At 36.5% G+C, this 16,259-nt stretch overlaps 1 long non-coding RNA gene across 3 annotated transcripts; it reads left to right on the top strand.

The window, feature by feature from the left end:
* The first annotated feature begins 235 nt into the window (after positions 1-235).
* Positions 236-14,380, top strand: LOC139124861 (uncharacterized). Of its 3 annotated transcripts, XR_011550077.1 has the most exons (4): positions 236-646; positions 1,340-1,417; positions 4,470-4,582; positions 12,424-14,380. It is a non-coding gene; the product is annotated as an uncharacterized lncRNA (long non-coding RNA). The 3 variants fall into 3 exon arrangements; XR_011550075.1 differs by lacking the exon at positions 1,340-1,417 and having other exon boundaries at positions 4,476-4,582; XR_011550076.1 differs by lacking the exon at positions 1,340-1,417.
* Positions 14,381-16,259: the final 1,879 nt, after the last annotated feature.

The raw sequence follows: 16,259 nt of genomic DNA, 5'->3' as shown, positions 1-16,259 counted from the left end.
GACCCTCTAGCCTGCTGCCCTTGAGTTTGTACATTTATCTGGTGTAAGACGAAGATGGGGCTAAGTTAGCAATATTCTTGTCTAACGAGAGCGAAAAAATAACATTTTCTTCAAGATTGAGTAAAAAATGATAGTTATCATCAAATTCTTCGCAGTTCGTTTCGTGAATATTTGAAAACCTAAGGAGCCGTAAGCCATATTGGTCAAAGGTCAATCAGAAGACCCAGTAAGTGTGGTGTTGGCGTGGCGTCGCTTACACGTACCGCCAACAATGATCAAAATCTCCAGTCGTTCATCTTTTAGCGTTTACTGACATGTCCCGCCCGTGTTTAGGAATGTCTACAGTCTACCTTGAAATCCTGGACCATCTCGACGACTACGCTGTACGTTTTAATCTAGTACAACTGGAGAGTCCAATCGTGTCGATGTCATGAACTTAGTTACGTTTAGAGCTACTACCAGAAGCTCAACGGTTCGACAAGCAGCAAGTTTATTCTCCTTCAATCGGGACGAAACTCGACAACCCATTTTAGCAATTTGGACGGAAGAGGGCAACTCTTTTCGCACAAGCGAAAGGTCGACCCCTCGATCGCTGCTGAGTCCTGCATCAGCTGGACGGAGGTCGTGTACAGTATACCAGGTACAGGTATGTATAGTTAACTTGTCCTCTTTGTCTTAACCAGCCATATGTAACCAGCCCAAGTGTCTTTTCGTACATACGTCTACTCCTTCTCGTATAAACGTGTTCAGCAATGTCTTTATCTTGCAAAAATGTCTAACGTTTGTGTTGTTTAAATCATCGATATTGCTGATAAAATTTCAATAAACAATGAACATCTAATTCCCAGGCAACTTCATGCTAATGTAACCTTTTCGTGGCGAGGGACTGTACAGAAATTACGGGGGGGGGGGTGTTAGGGTTCTGGTGTTGGTGTTTCGAAAATATAGAATAATCACCCTTCAAAAGTGTTTTCAAGAAAAAGATTGCCCCCAACTTTCATTTGTCTTTGTGTCACAGTCTTATTTGATGTTTTATTAATAACTGACGTAAATTTCTTATTTGACCTTTGAACTTTCAAAGAATACCCTAAACCTTTAGAAACATGTAATCACTTGGGTGAAAGTCCAATAGCATATTTGTTGTTCACATCTGCTTTCAAACGCTATTCTCACCATCCGGTACTATTCAAAAACCAAATTTCGTGCACCAACATTCATGATTCACTAGTAACCAGCTCAGTCTAATTTAAGTACATTAATATCAATAATCAAGCATCTATAAATACACAGATGTGGCTAGTTCTGTATTGAAAAATAAGATTTAATGGTTTCCTCATAGATACAATGTGAAGTGAATCACCGTCCCTCCACCCACCGGTCTGGAAACAGCTCCTGTTTGCTCCGAGCCGCGTTGCTGGTAAATATATCAATTACAAAAAATCTCTGAATCTCTGACACCTTAAATGTGACAAGTACGTGAATTTGCATTAAAAATATGCTAATTTTATCCAAAATGACCAGAATGCATGGCGATATTCACTACAGCGATTTTGCTGGATAAACTTGTCGAGACCAAAATATTTTGTAACATAAACATTTTGATATTGAGGTGGGAGCCTCAAGGTTCTTTCACATTTTTATACATAAAAATTCATTTCTTTTCAAAGCTGTCGCGTACTCTTTTGGCCTCCAAAATAGAGCTTGCAAGGAATGATGCTAGACAACTGTATGCGACAGTATCCCTTAGTTACACAGCGGAGCTATATCGGCCGCTAGGTTTGAGTAATGTTAGAATGAAAATCGATTCTAGAAAATAAACTTTTAGGAAGACTTACACCTCGCAATTCCCCATTTTCAAAAATAGGTAATATTACTAAGGACATAGAACATACAATGTCTAAGTTGAAAACATTCAGCGCTCTGCATTATACATTAGACTACTCTGTGCACTTTATGTGAAGATTTCAGTGCAGGTATGCACAGTATCCTCAGTGTTTGCATGTTTGGGCAAATATTTAATCACAGCACAATCTTTACCTTGTGCAAAATTGCACATACACCAAAATTACTGTATTTTCACAAACTTACTTCAGCTCTGAAGGATGTTGGCTTTTACTGCAGTAGGAAACCATACATTTGTGAAACATATGATGAGTAAATTCAAATTTTAACAGTCATTTTGATTTTGGTAATATTCCTAAGGAACAGAACATGCAACGTCACAGGTGAAAACATTCACCTCTGTCAGTGTTCAATCTGGGATGTCAAAACAGGGGGTCACTGTAAACCCCTACTCCTGTCCCAAGGGGACCATTTTAGAAATTCGGGGGACATCAACACATATGTAAAACCCTTGAATATTCTGTGGAAATTACTATATTCTGTCAACGTGGGATTTAAAGGGACATAAGCTGTAACTTGTTGCAAGTTTTTCAGTGTTCTGCTTCTGTATATCAACTACTGTGTCTGATCCTAAAAAGTTTGTCATGCTGAAATTTCAAGTATTCTTTTTGTCAACACAGCTTGTATGTGTGTAGTGATCATTGTTTATTGTTTACAAATGATTCTAGTCCAGGCTTGAATGCTATTTTCAACAATACCGTAATTTCGTAGATTATACTCATTTAGGTTTTGTTGACATGCTAAATACTTGGCATTAAATTACGAATTAGGGATTCAATGCAGAAAGTGTAGGAAAACCACAAAACAAAAGTTCTGAAAAAATAGCCAAAAGATACAGCTTATGGAGCTTTAAATAAAGTATATATCAACTCTTAAACATACTGTTAACTTGTATGTATTTGGAAATTAATGATCATTGGTTCTGACCTAAGGGTTTTACATAGCGCTGTTTCTCTGGAAAATCAGAGATGTCCGACCTAAAATGTTGCTGTTCAAAACGATCATAGCTGGCCCTACATGGATGCTTGCCTTGTAGTGTTCAACCTTTGTATGGGTGGTAGACATTGCAGACGCTTCAATTTGAGGGCATGCCCCATCATCTTTGTCTAAAACAGGGGTGCATCAACTACTGGCATTAAAAATCCAAGTCGCAACTAGCCTATCGCCATTATGCACAGTCTATTTTGTCTTGTTTACATTCATTAGCCATGTCACATGCACACAGCTCTACACTACATCAGTCCTTTCTACCCAGCTTCTTACACACCACCTTATACACTCTCACAAACTTATTTCAACTTGAAAGTTAACCCTTTTCCTGCCAGACAGTATTAAGACTATTACTTCCCAATCAGCCAAGTCAGTAAAACGCGGTATTGAGCCCAAACATGGCGTTTTTTCACCTGCTTGGCTTGCCTGTTATAGCATCTTTAGTCCAAAAAAATCAAGCTTACAATATTTATGTTTTCTACAGCCTTCAAATGTACAATATTATGTTAAAATACACCATATGGAATATGTTGTGTTTCATTAATTTTAACCATCTTGACCTGATGGTGAAATATGGACTTGGCAGGAAAAGGGTTAGCGCATAAAATAATGCTTAAAGATACTGCTATTGGGCTTTAAAAGGCCGTGAGCTGCAACACTGTGAAATTTGTCCAACCTCAAAGTACCTTCAATTTCTTCAGATATTCATTGCAATCTACAAATTGAATGATATATAGTCATTAACTGTGCCTCACAGCATTTGGTTGTGGCAGAATAGACAAGAAATTGAGCACATCTTTGTTAATTTTAAATTTCCCGCAATTTTCAAAATCTTGCCAAATTAATGGTGAAAACAAGAATTTTTCCTCTAAGTGGAGTGAATCCCTTTCCCTTCCTTTCAGTGGGTTGCACCATGTTGTATTTGTAAAGATTTAAATGTGTACATCCACCATTTACGCTGTTTATCATGTAGTTGCATGTAGGCAGCCATATTTGGGTGCGGCACCCATTTATTATTTGTCTTACAAGAATCTCCTCATGCAGTCCAACTCTGTGGATAATTATACTAGAGTAAACATCTCTGAGTTGTAGAAATTTGCTATGAACTGATTTTAATCTAAATATAAAAATCATAAAAATAATGTCAAAAGTTGCAACTCATCTGCCTTAAAGTAAACATGAGAATAATTCTGATCTTACCTAAACATGGTATGTCATTTTATTTTGCATCACTTCATTAATGATTTCTAACTTTCTAAATTAATGCAATTTCTGTATCAAATGAAATATGGTCTTATTTTCAACATGAACATTTTGTATTATTGTATAACCATGGATGTAAAAGAGTCAATCTTTCATCCATGCTTAGTGCAGTGGGAATCCGATGATGTCAAGCCTTTGTAGGCCATGGGAATGCTATTGTCTGATTCAAATGTGAATACCAATTGATATTCAGATTAATATGATTATTCATTGTCATTATTGTCACATGAAATATGATGATTCATCATCTGTGTTTCAGATATTTTGATTTTTCACAGTAAGATTTTTAACTCTTTTATTTATATCCTTGCAAGTTGCAGGCCCCTTGGAGATGTTTATTAGGCACTGAAAAGTAGGGAAAGGGTAGTGTCTCAAGGAAAGACAGAGTTACACAAAAAGGCATGCCAACAACAGGAGAATAAGAGAGGTATGTACTACAAAGTCTGCACTGATAATTTTTTAGTCTAAACCAGTGAACTTTGAAGGACAAGGTAACCAAAGCACCAGTGTTGGTGAATTATAGTACATGTACATGGTAGAACCATCATGACACAAGTAAAATCAATTTTACTTAGTTCAGCTTGATATTTGGTTATACATTTGCAGAGCACCTAACAGCTTTAAGCGACAAAATCTGCCTTTTTAGCTCCGCTGTCAGAGACGCGGAGCTTATCCGATAGACTGATTGTCTGTCGTCGTCCGTCCGTCAACAATGGTCTTCTTCTCTAAAACCGCAAGTCAGATTTCTTTGAAATTTGGTATGGAGGTTCATAGGAGTGACCTCACTCAAGTTTGTTCAAATTGTGGTGAAATTTGCATAATTGTATTTTTGGGGCAATTTTTCCTGTTTTTGGTCAAGAAATCTTCTTCTCTGAAACTTCAAGTCAGATTAATTTGAAACTTGGTATAGAGGTTCCTGGAAGTAACCCCAGTCAAGGTTGTTCAAATTGTGGTGAAATTTCCATAATTGTATTTTGGGGCAATTTTTCCTGTTTTTGGTAAAAAAGTCATCTTCTCTGAAACCGATCGTCGGATTGCTTTGAAATTTGATGTGCAGTTTACTTAGGGTAACTTAGCTTTGCAATTTGTTATACAGGTTCCTACCGATGAACTTAATGGTATTTATTGAAATTATGATGAAATCTGCAATTTTGTTATTTATGGGTAATTTTTGCCATTTTTGGTCGAAAAATGTATTTCTCAAAAAGTACTGGTTTGATAGCTTTGAAATTCGATATGCAGGTTCCTACAGAATAACTAAATTTGATATTTTGACATTATGATGAAATCTGCAATTTTGTATATTTTGGGGCAATTTTTGCTATTTCTGTTAAAAAAATTTGTTTCTCAAAAACTGCAAGTGGATAGCTTTGATATTTGGTATACAGGTTCCAAGGGATTATTGTAATATGTGATATACTAAAATTATGGTGAAATCTGCAATTTTTAGCTCCCATAGCCATATGTATATATGGCAATGGAAGCTATTCTTATAGGCTAGGGAAATGTCTGTATGTATGTATGTCTGTATGTCTGTGTGTCTGTATGTCTGTATGTCTGTATGTCTGTCCGTCAACATCAAAAACTCCAAACCGCTGTACATTTCATCTTGATATTTGGTGTGTACATGGATGATGGGCTGTAGATGAGATTTTGTTCAAATGAAGTTGTCATTGCCAAAAATATGCAATTAAGTGAAAAAATGTAAAAACAGTCAAAATTGAAAACTCAATAACCACTGAGCAGATTACATGAAAAATTAGCATGTAAGTACTTTGGGCTGACATGAAATGATTGTGCACATCTTGGGTCAGTATCTTGGACTTGCTATTTTTCATGAATTTTTTTGTAATTTTCTCCCATTTTTGGTCAAAAAATCTCCTGCTCTGAAACCACAAGTCCGATTGATTTGAAACTTGGTATGGAAGTGCATAGGAGTGACCTTTCCCAAATTTGGGCAAATCGTGGTGAAATTTGCATATTTTTAGTTTACACGTCCATAGACTCCCATGTATAAGGCAGATCTCCATAGACTCCCATGTATAAGGCCACGAAAAATAAAAATTTAGTTTCTCATCGTATTGATATTGCAAAAAGGATGCAGTGACACAATTTTTAGTCCCCAGGGATGAAGTCCAGTGAGCTTATAGATTGGGTCATGTCTGTCTGTTCGTCCATCCTTGAGTCCATCGGTTCACTCAGATATCTCAGATATTTTGACAAAATGTCATGTGACCTTGATGACCTTTGATCTCAAATATACATATTTGTCCATAACTCAGTAACCACAAGTGCTACCACCCTTCATATATGGTATGATGGGACAGCTTATGACGCCACATATTGTACCTCATTAATTATGCACATATCTAATTTTGAGCGAGCCAATAGAGCTAGAGGTCTGATTTTTGGTATATAGGGATAACTTAGCAAAACAATTTTTTTGACAAAATGTCACGTGACCTCGGTGACCTTTGACCTCAAATATACATATTTGTCCATAACTCAGTAACCACAAGTGCTACAGCCTTAATGTATGGTATGATGGGACACCTTATGATGCCACATATTGTACCTCCTTAATTATGCGCATATCTAATTTTGAGCGAGCCAATAGAGCTAGAGGTCTGATTTTTGGTATATAGGGATAACTTAGCAATACAATTTTTTGACAAATGTCACGTGACCTCGGTGACCTTTCACCTCAAATATACATATTTGTCCATAACTCAGTAACCACAAGTGCTACAGCCTTCATGTATGGTATGATGGGACACCTTATGACGCCACATATTGTACCTCATTAATTATGCGCATATCTAATTTTGAGCGAGCCAATAGAGCTAGAGGTCTGATTTTTGGTATATAGGGATAACTTAGCAATACAATTTTTTTGACAAAATGTCACGTGACCTCGGTGACCTTTGACCTCAAATATACATATTTGTCCATAACTCAGTAACCACAAGTGCTACAGCCTTCATGTATGGTATGATGGGACACCTTATGACGCCACATATTGTACCTCATTAATTATGCGCATATCTAATTTTGAGCGAGCCAGTAGAGCTAGAGGTCTGATTTTTGGTATATAGGGATAACTTAGCAAAACAATTTTTTTGACAAAATGTCATGTGACCTCGGTGACCTTTGACCTCAAATATACATATTTGTCCATAACTCAGTAACCACAAGTGCTTCAGCCTTAATGTATGGTATGATGGGACACCTTATGACGCCACATATTGTACCTCATTAATTATGCGCATATCTAATTTTGAGCGAGCCGATAGAGCTAGAGGTCTGATTTTTGGTATATAGGGATAACTTAGCAAAACAATTTTTTTGACAAAATGTCACGTGACCTCGGTGACCTTTGACCTCAAATATACATATTTGTCCATAACTTAGTAGCCACAAGTGCTACAGCCTTCATGTATGGTATGATGGGACAGCTTATGACGCCACATATTGTACTTTATTAATTATGCACATATCTAATTTGAGCGAGCCAATAGAGCTAGAGGTCTGATTTTTGGTATATAGGGATAACTTAGCAAAACAATTTTTTTGACAAAATTTCACGTGACCTCGGTGACCTTTGACCTCAAATATACATATTTTTCCATAACTCGGTAACCACAAGTGCTACATCCTTCATGTTTGGTATGATTGGACACCTTATGACGTTACATACTGTACCTCAATAATTATGCGCATATGTCATTCTGAGCGAGCCAATAGAGCTGGATGTCTGATTTTTGGTGTATAGGGATAACTATAGGAGAGAAATTTTTTGACCAAATGTCATGTGACCTCGATGACCTTTTACCTAAAATATATGTTTATGTCAATAAATAAGTAACCACAAGTGCTATGTCCTTTGTATTTAGTAGGATGGGAGACCTTATGACAACACACGCTTTACCTCATTAATTATGTACACATCTAATTCTGGGCAAGCGAATAGAGCTAGAGATCTGTTGTGGGTTCGAATCCGATTGAAAACTATCCGTATTTTCTATCCTGGGTTGGTAACACTGCTGGTGGACAGAATTGTCCCCGAGGTTATCGTTCGCCCAGTTAAAGCGATGAAATTCGTTTCTTCGCTTCGATAAAGTGTGTATGTGAGATGTATGATAGTGAGCATGCGTGTGTGAGTGCTTTAAGAACTCTACAACGTGTTGAGTGGTCTCAGTCAGAAAATGTAACAACTTAGCCGGCTATTGAACCACTCTTTTTTGGGAGTGGAGATTTAGCCAAGTGGTTCTGTCTCTGGCCTCTCAGCTAGGCGACTGATGCCGTATGTTGTGGGTTCGAATCCAATTGAAAACTATCCGTATCTGATTTTTTTGGCATGTAGGGATTAATTAGCAATATAATTTTTTTTTTCAAAATGTCATGTGACCTCGATGACCTTTGACCTTGATTATACATATATATGCATATTTCAGTGACCACAAGTTCTATACCCTCCAATTTTGATAGCATATTAGACCTTAAGATGTCACATCTTGTACCTCATTTATAATGCACATATGTATTTCTTGGCTGGCCAATACTGCTAGAGGTCTGATCTTTTTTCCTGATTTAGAACCATATCTTAGACATACCTCATGTGTTTCAAATTGGGAACAACGACATAGACCTATGTGCCCATAGATCTCAACATATACACTCCAGTGATACTTCTTAATGACCACATTTCCTGCCCCATCAAGACTAATACTCCTATTACAAGTGGGGACTATGTCATTGTAAATGACTTGTTGAGTTAATGGTTGTATCACAGTATTCGATATATCTAATTCTGTATTTTTTCCATTTTATATTCTGAATAATTACATTAAACATATTTCACTGTCTCCAGTACATTTCATTTAAGTATTTTCACTTCATGCACTTTATCCCTTTTACACATGTTCAAATATCTGACCAGAGAACAAACACTAAATAGTCCAGGATGGGAGCACAGTGTCATTGACACTATTTTTATTTTAGGGGACAATCATTGCCATTTTTGGTCAGAAAATTTTATTCTCTAAAAACTACTCGTCAGATAGCTTTAGTGGACGTGTTCTTTGGAATGATCCGATGTAAAAATTCAAATTATGATGAAATCTTCAATTGTATATTTTTGCAGATATTTTAGCCTCTTTTTTCTGGCCATTGAAATGAGCTATCAAAGATTTCCACCTTCTTCACCAACATGTGTCAAAATAGTTATTCTCTACATAAACACAGCGGAGCTATATCGGCCGCTAGGTCGCTTGTTAACCTTCCCTTGAAGATACAGATGTAATCGATAGTTATGCAGCTTATTCAATGTCAAATTTTGAGATCACAATGAAATGTGTAAACCCTGCAAATTATTTTAGAGAAACATACAGATAAAGTATCGCCCAAAGCTTCGCTTTTTTAGCCTCATTATCGTTTCCGTATCGTTTCCGCATCGCCCAACCCCAAATCCAACATCGCTCACTCGGTTGTTTGGTATCGTTTCCGTATCGTTTCACTAGCGCATCGCCTCATTCACGGAACTCAAAGACATCGGATATGAGATATCGGGCATGAAAAGTCGATGTCATTTCGTCAAAAGTCATCGAAAATTGAGAATATAGACAAGATTTTATCTAGTTGAAGGTAAATGATCGGTTAATAATCATGAATTTGAACGTCTTGGACGATGTGGGTACGTGATTTAGAGTGATTGGCGCGGCGTGACATATGTAGGCCTACTCAGATTTATACCGTATGCGCATGGTGCGATAGTTTGCCTAAAATTAATTTTATTTGTGATGGATATTGGTTGCGGAGTGTAACTCTATAGTATGAATTGCGTAGCAATTATTGAAACACTTGGAAGTTCCCGCTATCAGAGTGTTATCAATGTGTTGTGACTAAAGGTCACGGACTTCCTCTACATCATAATTTATTCACGTCAATCGGGTTTAAAGGTCACTGTGTAAAGCGTTAGGAGAATTCATGGCGGCATCACTATATGTGTTAACCTAGTATATGATACACTGCAGTTATTATTTTAGCAATTCTCCTTACTTTGTACGGCCAGTTTTTCTTGTGCGCTTTCAAGGACGTACATGTATTTAAGCTTAAAAATACTAATTTCAGTCATTTAAAATGGTAATCCGCACACAGTACCACACATTTCTGGGTTTCTAGTCAGTGGAAAAGTTGTCCCACCGTCACTTTTTGACACTTGTCTCATCGGGCAACCGGTACTGGTGTTTCAGTTGCAGTTGTCCAAACGCGACTTTCACTTGCAACCGTTAATGTCTGTCCCTGGTAGAGTGCTATCTTGTTACAAAAATGTTCACAAATAAAACGGTATACAAACTTCATATCAATAAAAGCAATTCGTAAAAGAAGCGCATTATAATCACAATATGTTTCAACTTTGTTCCCATTTTTGTGTGTTGAAGCAACATTTCATGAATGGATAATGTTGGACATATGGGTTGGACACATGTATTTGATCTTTCATTTTGTATACCTTTACTCTCAAAAACATGGGCAATGCCAGGCGGCGAAATTTCCGAAGGCGGCAACTTTGCTGTGGCATTTTTGAGTGAATAATATGCCGTGGCCAATTGGGACCATGAAATTGACTTGATACGATGCAGTGGCGATGTTTAGGCTGATACGATGCGGAAGCAATGCAAGGCTGATACGAGGCGGTAATGAAACGATATAGAAAATAAACAAACTGAGGCGACAGCAATGTCGGAAACGATACAGAGGCGATCTGAGGCGAAGTTTTATGCCATACTTTATCTGTAGTGTTGAAACAACTAAAGGGCTCTTAGATTGAGTTCAAAACACAAATGTACATAACATAACATACAATAATAGCATAGTCAAACTCAGGATGAGCTTTTAACACTTTTAACAGCTTTTAACTGGCCAAAATATTGTTGAAGGAATCCATGAAGTGTATTTTATGAACCTTGCCAGGGAACACAACTTTGAAACAATATCATAAAACAAACTCATGTCCAAGAGTTTGTTGCAAATTTAATATTGAAAGATGAAACAAGCTTATGCTCTGATAACATGTTCCAGATTACACGATGTGCTAAAAAAACCATAGTTTTATCTTTTATTAACATTATACGAAACTGTTTTTGGAACAACCAACTGTGTGCAAGAAAACTCTTGCCTTATTTCACAAAATGTAACTTAATATACATTTTTTCATAAAAACATTTTGCATAGTCAAAACAGCTTCAGTGTTGCACCCGCTGGGAACAAGGATATAGTTTGCACCCGCTGGGAACAAGGATATAGTTTTGAACTAGTATTTACTTAGTGGCTGAACTGACAGTTATTGAACAGTATTCAACAACAGCCAGTCCATGCTTCAAGTATCTCTATTATACTTCAAATTTTTCTGTATGGCTGTCTATATAATTTCTTGAAAATTATATAAAATGTATATAACACGATTGGAACTAATTTGGGATAATTGGATTTTCATATTTTTCAAATTTCTCAAATATGTTAGGTGCCCTATAGTTGAATGTTGCAATATTACCAAATACTCATAAAAACAAGTGCATAACATAAAAAGAAAAGTAGATGAGGTTACATTTGTAGATGAAATCGACATTACTTCATCCAATTATCCCAAATTAGTTCCCATTGTGTTATATGTACTCTAAATAATGCATGATATTGAAAAATCATTTGAAATGGTTATTGACAATGAGTCTCCTTCAAAGCATTTTTAAAATTTTTATTTTTAGTAGTCTACAGTTTTCTCTACACATGTGAGCTATGCCTGGCTTGACTAGGGAATCTCTGTTGGTACAAATCAGAATGAATCATGGGATATTTGTAGTACATGTATGGGTGGGGTCTTTGCATAGTTAGCACTATTAGATATACAGAGTCAACAATTTTGTCACAATAATTGTACAAATGTACTAATGGGTTCAAATAAAATTTAACAAAGCAAGACTTACTTTAGTTGAGGGTTATGTAAATTGACAGTTCCATTCTGATGTGCTCAAAGGTCTTTGGACAAGGATGCCAATGTTAAAATGAATTTCCCTATGTTCCTAAGCATAGGTGGAATGGAAGGCAACATAATATGTTCAAATCAGTAATAAGTCATGATACCAGAGTTGATCTTAAAATATCAAATGTACCATATTGTTAGTTATGACAGTGACTTTAAGTATTATGCCATCATTTATCTCACTCTTTGCATTATTTTAAATAACCATCATTTATCATTTCTACCTACAGATTTTAAAGAGGAGAAGTGCAGTGATCAATGCAGATGAGAAGGGTTTCTGGAATGATGTAACAGCAGACCTGATGTCTGATGAGGAGTCCCACCAGATGGAAGGATAATTGCCTCCAGGCCTTCTTGGCGATCTGACAAACTAAACGATTTGATAGGATAGACACACTCAATCAGCGAATGCTTAATGACTCTAATTCAAGACACTACATACTGCAGAGGAAGTATGGCAGAGCCAGTGAGAGACCACCTGATAAAAACAGTTCAGTGACAATTGTGTGAGACAGAACAGTGATGCATAGCTTTTCTGAGTAATTATCCATCATCCCTCTGTTGGTCAACAACTGATTTGTTCTCAATTTTAATTGCTTTACTTGAAAAGTAGTACACAGAGCTGGTGTTGTAAGTTCAGTGAAATATAAAGTCATTAGCTGGCACAGGTCAGTTACACCAAGAAAAGTTTAGTATTTATAACCAAGGCATAACTTACAATACTTCACAAGTACACCTTTGAAGCACTGCTGAAATTTGTCACTTTGACGTATCTGGATTTGTGCCCTCAAGAATTTATCAAGGTGCAGTTACAGTCTTTAATATGCAATATATATGCAAGATATGCAATATTGTGTTTTTCAGAGCAATTTTTCCTAGTTTTTGAGATTTTGATGAACTGAACAAAAGCTACAATTTAACAGTGCACATACATGTATGTGATAAGTAAGAGTTAATTAAACATACACTACAAAAAAATTCACCCCATGAACAGTTCCTGCACAGGCCCTGATACAAACTGTGTTACAGGTCTGTGTCAGCAAATACAGAAGGAGTTCTATCAGGGGCTGATGCACATGTCTGTATCAAGTACTGTAAACACATGGCTGTATTTCTACCAATTACAGCACCTGTACACAGTGCTGTGAACACTGATCTCTAACAGGGTCTGAAATTTTTCAGTGTTCAAACAATAACATTTCTTTCTGCTTCAATCATCAAAATTTGCCAATTTTTACAACAAATTTACACCCTGAAATCCATCCAAATTTTCAGGCCCTGTAGCTGACACACCACTGTACGCACACCGGTGGTTCAGTGCTGCAATTATAGGTCTTGATACAGTCAGAATTTACAGCATTGTATACAATCCTGTACCACCATGAATCAGAATTTACACAACCCTAAAATTTGACAGGTTTTTACTGGTCTTGCAAAAAAGGTTATTTCTCTTGGCCTGTTACAGGTAATGATTATCCTCTGTTACAGGCATGTGTCTGCCTTTTCTTGCTGTGTAGATAGCTTGAGTGCTTCATATTCAATCAAGAAACTCTTGAAATGATTTTTTATTCCTATATTTAAAGGTACACATAGTTGATCTTGTAATTTGGTGAATTACACAGTCATTAGCTGACACATCTCAATTGACACAAACTTACTGTACAAAACTTAGGAATACTACACATGTATATCTTTTAACGTATGCCAAAATTTACAGCATACTGTAAAGAGCATTAATTTTCACCAGGATTTAATTTCACTATTTTGCTGTTTGGGACACATGATTCACTGTGTTTTATTTTCACAGATCAGGCCGTGAAACAATGAATTCTATTATAATTTAAATTGTCATATGGGTTTAATTGAGCTGATTTTTAGTTGCTTGTTGTATTTTGGGTTATTTTCCTGTTTTTGTTTAAAATATTTCTCTGAAACAGGTCAACAGATTGCTTCAAAATTTTGTATACAGGTCAATAGGGATGATAATGGTAAGATATCAAATTGTTCTGATGAACCATATTTCTCCCTGTTAGGCTCAGGCATATTTAAAAGTGACTGCATTAATTGATATTAGAGTTATCAAGGCTATGGAAATTCTTTTTTTACAGTATTGAAGATAACTTTGAATGTGTCTCAGGAAAATTGTTCTGAATGTTTTTTGTCTGTATTTTTATTTATTTTACTAACATTTACACATTCGTTTGGAATAAAGAAGAATCATTTACAGTGATCTTGGATTTGTGTATCTAAATTGCAGTATAGTTTTCAGATGCAATCTGTACTCTATTTTGCTGTAGAAAGCATCATTACATTGGTGTCTTCACTTGTAAAAAGAATACTCATTGCGTATACACACACACACACACACACACACACACACACACACACACACACACATATATATATATATATATATATATATATATATATATATATATATATATATATTGTATGTGATGCCTGTATGAGTAGAAATACATGAGTCAAAGCTACAAAGCATTACTGTTATTTGAGGACCCACCCCCACACCCCAGGTCCCCCGAAGCCAGTGTTGGATAATTATGTAAAAATTGGTGAATAATAAGTATGGATATATGCGGCAACTGTCCCTTCCATTATTATGTAATCAATCAAGCCAAAGTACTGGTCCCTTGATTCTCTATAAATTAGAGAATCCAGTAGTATCCTGAAATACATATATAATGGATAACACGTGAATCCAGCAGAATCCTGCAATGATTAAGCAATGGATTCTGTTCCGTATCCGACAGAATCCATTGACCACCAGAATCCACTGGCATACATAATGTATATTTTAGTATTCTGGTGGATTCTTGAAGTATCCAGAACAATATACAGAAGAATCCTCAATGGATTTCTCACTTTTGGCACAGTGTACCGGTTAGATAAGTAGCCCCTAATTGACTAATCTGTTGATGACACCAGTTAGTGTTTGACAAGCCTGCAGCTACTGTTCCCAGGCCCTGGGACGGCTAACCAACCAGATCAACACAAACCAAACCCATGGTAAAATAGTAAAGTAAACAAAATTGTGTCACAGATCATGAGTTTGGTTCTATTACCCTCTCACCGTCCCCTCTAAAGATGCCCAAATTAACGCAATTCAACTATAGACAGTAGAGGGAGCCCACTCTACTGTTTATGATAACAAATCGCGGTTTAGTAGTTGTTAGAACATCTATCATGTGATAAAGATTTCAGGAGCCATCGACGTCGTGGCCATTTCATAGCTAGTTTCGTTTGTCGGACCACGCGGATGTTCACTTTCCTGTCTCAAGGCTGAAATTTATGCATGTGCGTCAATGGACAAACGTATTCACTTTATTGCCAAATTGGGCGTTAAAAACCCAGCGTACTCAGTTTGTACTGACCCAATATTACTGTTGAACGCTACATGATTGTATCACAAAATACGATTGAAATTCAAAATCGTCGAAGTAAATAAGAAAATAACGCCACCGATATAAAATAGAAAGGTCAATCAAGTGCATGGCGGTAGAAGAGACTGCTTCAAAGGATGGTCACCCATTAATTAGAGTATTATTTTGAGGTCCCGACATCGACTAATTCTTCATCAGGTATTTCTATGCCGTAAATCACAAATTAAAACATATGAATATGGGAATCATGTAAAAAATCAACAAGGTCGCAGTTACAAGCTACCTATGAAAGATCGCGATCGACTACTATCGATGGAGGAAGCGTGTCGCCCTTGAACAGAAATAATTATATTACTTTTGTGAAAGGCATGTAAAGAATTAAGAGAAAATAGCTTCAGGTCATAAGGACCTGCACCAAGCCAAAGCTTCAGGTCCTTACAGAAAACTGCCGGTCCTCAATAAATGCAGTTGTTAACGACCATTAAAGTCAACTTCTCCACCGATACTATGCTTTTGAATGTTGTAATATTTAATTTTCATATCCTTTTATCAATAGAGTCAGTAAGTATTCACTCCAAAGGACTATTTTTCACATAGATTGCAGAATAGTGTAAATGAATGATCATGAAATATTCATCTACATGATCAGGAATCTGAAAAGATCA

The sequence above is a fragment of the Ptychodera flava genome (assembly GCF_041260155.1).
Source record: "Ptychodera flava strain L36383 chromosome 23 unlocalized genomic scaffold, AS_Pfla_20210202 Scaffold_24__1_contigs__length_23054250_pilon, whole genome shotgun sequence".
Classification (NCBI taxonomy): Eukaryota; Metazoa; Hemichordata; class Enteropneusta; family Ptychoderidae; genus Ptychodera; species Ptychodera flava.
Note: the sequence above shows the minus strand (reverse complement) of the source record. Positions and strands in the feature narration are given on the sequence as shown.